Source organism: Marmota flaviventris, chromosome 4 (assembly GCF_047511675.1).
Source record: "Marmota flaviventris isolate mMarFla1 chromosome 4, mMarFla1.hap1, whole genome shotgun sequence".
Taxonomy (NCBI): domain Eukaryota; kingdom Metazoa; phylum Chordata; class Mammalia; order Rodentia; family Sciuridae; genus Marmota; species Marmota flaviventris.
Window position 1 is genome coordinate 58,336,539 of NC_092501.1, and position 5,219 is coordinate 58,341,757.

The 5,219-nt window shown below is 37.4% G+C and overlaps 1 non-coding gene across 1 annotated transcript; it reads left to right on the plus strand.

The window, feature by feature from the left end:
* The first annotated feature begins 736 nt into the window (after positions 1-736).
* On the plus strand, positions 737-843 carry LOC114089533 (U6 spliceosomal RNA). The gene has a single exon (XR_003582184.2). It is a non-coding gene; the product is annotated as a U6 spliceosomal RNA (small nuclear RNA).
* The last annotated feature ends 4,376 nt before the right edge of the window (positions 844-5,219 follow it).

The window sequence follows — 5,219 nt, forward strand, 5'->3', positions numbered from 1 at the left end:
GAATAAATCTAACCAAGGAAATGAAAGACCACTACAATGAGAACTACAGAACAAGAAGAAAGCAATCTTGAAAAAGAAGAGCAATGCAGGAGGCATCACAATACCAGACTTCAAATCATACTACTTAGCTATAGTGACAAAATCAGTATGGTATTGACAGCAAAAGAGACATGAAGACCAATGGAACAGAACAGAAGACACACAGACAAACCCATATAAATATAGCTATCTGACACTCAATAGAGGTGTCAAAAACATATGTTAGAGAAAAATAACCTTTTTAACATATGGTGCTGAAAAAGCAGGATATCAATATGTAGAAGAATGAAACCAGATCCCTATTTCTCATCTCTCATGTTTGATAAAAGACTTAGGAATTAGACTAGGAACTTTGTGAATCCTGGGAAAAAAAAAACCAGGGTCAAGACTCCAATATACTGGCACAAGCGCCAACTTCCTTAACAAGACTCCTAAAGCATAAGAAATAAAACCAATAATCAATAAGTGGGATAGCATCAAATTACAGCACTTCTCCACAGCAAAGAAAAAAATTAAGAGCATAAAGAGAGAACCAGAATGGAAGTTCTTTCCCACCTGACCCCCAGTCACAGGATTAATATCAAGTATATATAAAGCTCCGAAATATGTACCCCCAACCAAGAAAAAAAAATCCTGATTCATAAAAAGGCAAAGGAACTAAACAGACACTTCTCAAAATAAAAAATACAAATGGCCGGTGCTTGCTTCAGCAGCACATACACTAAAATTGGAATAATACAGAGAAGATTAGCATGGTCCCTGTGCAAGGATGACACACAAATTCATGAAGTGTTCCATATTTTTAAAGGACTTAAAAATAGTATACTACAGGGACACAGCCACATCAATGTTTATAGCAGCACAATTCACAATAGCTAAACTGTGGAACCAACCTAGATGCCCTTCAGTAGATGAATGGGTAAAAAAATGTGGCATATATATACACACACACACACACAATGAAATATTACTCAGCAATAAATGAGAATAAAATCATGGCATTTGCAGGTAAATAGATGGAGTTAGAGAAGACAATGCTAAATGAAGTTAGCCAATCCCCCAAAAACAAATGCTGAATGTTTTCTCTGATATAAGGAGGCTGATTCATAGTAGAGTAGAAAGGGGGAGCATGGGAGGATTAGATGAACTCTAGATAGGGCAGAGGAGTGGGAGGGGAAGGGAGGGGGCAGGGGGTTAGAAATGATGGTGGAATATGATGGACATTATTATCCAAAGTACATGTATGAAGACACTAATTGGTGTGAATATACTTTATATACAACCAGAGATATGAAAAAAATATGCTCTATATGTTTAATATGAATTCTAATGCATTCCACTGTCATGTATTAAAAAATCAATTAAAAAAGAAATATAAATGGCCAACAAATAGAAGAAAAAAATTCAACTTTTTGAGAAAGGCTAACCAAAACTACACTAAGATTTCATCTCATTCTACTCAGAATTGCAATTATCAAGAACACAATTAATGATATAGGCTGGCAAAGACATTTTTGGCAGGACTACAAATCAGTACAGCCACTTTGGAAAACAGTATCAGGATTCCTCAAAAAGTAGGAATGGAACCATCATTCCAATAGCTAGGAATGACCCAGCTATCCCATTCCTTGGTATTTAACCAAAAAAACTATCATTAGCATACTATAGTGATATAATCACATCAATCTTTGTGGCAGTTCAATAGTTCAGTTATGAAACCAGCCCAGATGCCCTTCAACAGACAAACAGATAAATAGAATGTGGTATATATGCTCGTGGGGTTTTAGCCATAAGGAAGAATCAAATTATAACATTTTCTGGTAAATACATGAAACTGGAGACCATCATACTAAATGAAATAAGTCAAATTCAGACTGTCAAGAATGGAAAATTTTCTTGGATATGTAGAAGCTAGGCCAAAATAAGAGGGAACAAAAGTGTGGGGATTGTTATCCCACGAAAATAGAAAATAGATGAAATTAACCAAACTGTCACATATGCATATATTCAGGAAGCCATTCATGAAATGTGTGAGGACCTTTTCTCAGCATTGCAGCCAGGGAAGTGATAGGTCTGGCTTTGGGAACTTCCTGTGGCACTCCCACTAACAGACCACCCAATGCATGTGACCTTCCCCACCACTCTACTAGAAAGGCCTTGCACAGCAGCACCAGAAAAAGGCGTAACCCCTTAGGAACTGAGCAGCCTACCTGTCCCCACCTTTATCCTACTTTGGTGAAGAAATTTCCATGGAAAGCCGTTTATGTTTTCTGATATAAACAAAGCAAATGCGGGCTCCTTTCTTTGTTTCAAGCTGGATATGTCTGGTCAGCTTGCCTGTCCTGCCCCTACTTTGAAACTACTTCCTGTTTCTGTGGCTATTTCACCCTTCTATTTTTCTTAGCTTTTATTTATCAGCCAGCCCATTCCACCAGAGGGGAATCCCATTCCATCGCCTATACGGGACCTGGGTGGCAACTCATGTATAAATACACCACCATGAATTTCACCTTTACATATATCTATGAAAAACAAATGTAAAATAACTCTGAAGAAATAGAAGGAATATCAGCAAAGTAAGAGGAGGAAGGAGAGAAGAGAAAAGAAAAGTCGTGGGGACTGAATTGGAGCAAATTATATTCCACACTTGTATGATTACATCAAATGAACCAAAATATTATGTGTAACAATAATGCATTAATAAAAAAGAAAAAGACATATTTTGGTTATAAGATTAATGATTGCGATAAAGCCCCCCACAAACATCTCTCAGGATAGACACTATGTCAGTTAGGAGAATGTTGCACAGTATCCTGCTGATTTCTAGCCCTGGCCCAAGTAGTTCCAGAAGAAACTTCCACTTCAGCACAGCTATAGCTCTCACATACCTTAAAGCTGTCTGACAAGAATATCTTAAACTCCCTTAGTGTATGGAACATCTGGCAACCGACCTGGTCTGAATGCAGCATGTGAAAGGGGGAAGAATCCTCCAACCTCAGAATGATCTCTGGACAGAGACCCTCCTGCTCAGATAGTCATGTGACCATCTGACTGTGTCTGACCCAGGCCACAGGCTTGTTCCCACTCTCTATCTCATGAGAGCATTGCCAGAATAAGCTGCTTGACATCAGACAGTATCTAAGACACATCTTTGATGCAAACAGGACCCAAGGGGAGAAGTCACCCTTGAGGAAGCAGATTAACTAGGCCCACTCAAAGCCCAAGAACACAGGATTAAGATAACACATGAAGATCCCCAGGAGACTGCCTGCTCTATGTTGTTTTGGATAACTAATACCTTAAATTTTTCATTATTATGTTTACAGATAACAGCTGGGGGAGTATTTGTGAGTGTAGTGAAGGAGAAATTGACACAAGATATTCCCGTTTTTCCTCTATTTGGGCCTGAGGGACAAAAGGCATGTGTCTGACAGGAAGACAGCAGTTTCTAGAGCCTGGCAGATAGCAAGTTGGCCAACAGAAGACATTCCTAACTATAGAAATGAGCCAAGAGTAATCTCCAGGAGAACATAGACTTTGTTTTTACTACTGCTTAGAGAACATTATAGACACTCAGTGAATACTTATGAAATTCATTGACTGTTGCCAAAATTTAAGGATAAGGTGGAGGGAAGAAAAGCCATTTCAAACTCCATACCTGCAAATGAAGAGCCACATGCAAACTACTTTATCTAAATCTGGAGACAGAGCTGAATTTTTCCCACAATATAGAACAAAATTAAGACTACCTCCCCCAAACTATTCATCCTTCAGCTTTATTTCAAAACTTTGTGCCACTTACCCCCAACTATAACATTTGAAAAATCTATGTTTTCACTTTTATCTTATTTCTACTAATTCATACTACCAGTTTTGTTTAAAGAAGCTGTCGGCTTGAATGAGGCAAGGCAACCTTAGAAAATACAGCTTTAACAATTGAATTGCCAACCCTTCCACAGAATCTCCACAGGTAAAAATAAAATCAGCTGCACACTAGAGAAGGGTAGATCTGAAAGGTAAGATCTTAAATCTTAAAATATGGATGAACTCATTTTATGAAAAATATATGAATATAGTGAAGTAGAGGTAAAATGGGACTCATTTTCAATAACAACACACTGTGACCTTAATGTTCCCATTTCTACTTCATTTTCCTGGAACACACAACAAACGGCACTTAAAAATGCATTTAACTCCTCTCCAGACAGTATTAAACTTTTAAAGCATTGAAGAGTGCCTGCCAATGAAAAGGAACTTATCTACAACTTGAAGATGAGTAGCTGCCATCCCACTGAATTCTAAGAAGCAAATTTTCACTTCTCTTCACTCATATCACATTCAGTGTACCCGTGAATTAATTCACCACAATATCTCACATTTAAATTTATGGCTGGTATGACATTTCTTCCTTCTGTAGTCAGTGATTTGGGGGTTATAGTAAGAATTTCTCTTATTTATCCCATCCCCAATTTGGTCCAAAGGTCATGGAAAGGTCATCCACTGAGCGCTAACTGGCTAAGTCTACAGAAAATAAATGAGTTTAGCATTCTGCAGTACCAGTTTCCCAAAATCCTAAAGATGAACATAGGGGGTGTTTCCTGTGTCCCTTTTAAGGCTTTCTCATATTTTTACTGAAGGTCATCAGGGTGAATTGTTATAGGGTATATTCTCTGAAAACATAACTAGAACAAAACCAAAGGGCTCGGTCTAGAGAAAGCTAATGCAAGGTTTGAATTGGTTTATGGCTGAGATAGTTCATAAAATAGAAAGAATTTTGACTCCATGGTTACCTATTGACAGGGAAATACACCAAATAAATCATAACCTCTCTGGGCAAGGTCTGTTCAGTACATTATAACAGCTTCTTGGGAAATTCTAATTCCTAGTCCTTTGTAAGTGTTCAGTAGTGGCATTGTAAATGGGAAATATTTATTAGAACTCTCCATGAACTGATTACTGTTTCCAGAAACATGTATACGTTATAATATGAATTTCAATCTTTTTTAAAGATGTCTAGGAGGCACATATCACTTTCAGTATGTTATGATCAACAAAACTAAGGCTTTGAATGATTTCAGCCAAGCCCATAAATATTTAAAAAAACAAACAACAACAACAACAAAACACCTTACTAAAGTTCAAATCTAGAATAGTTGATTCCAAAGCTGTGTTTTGTTGTT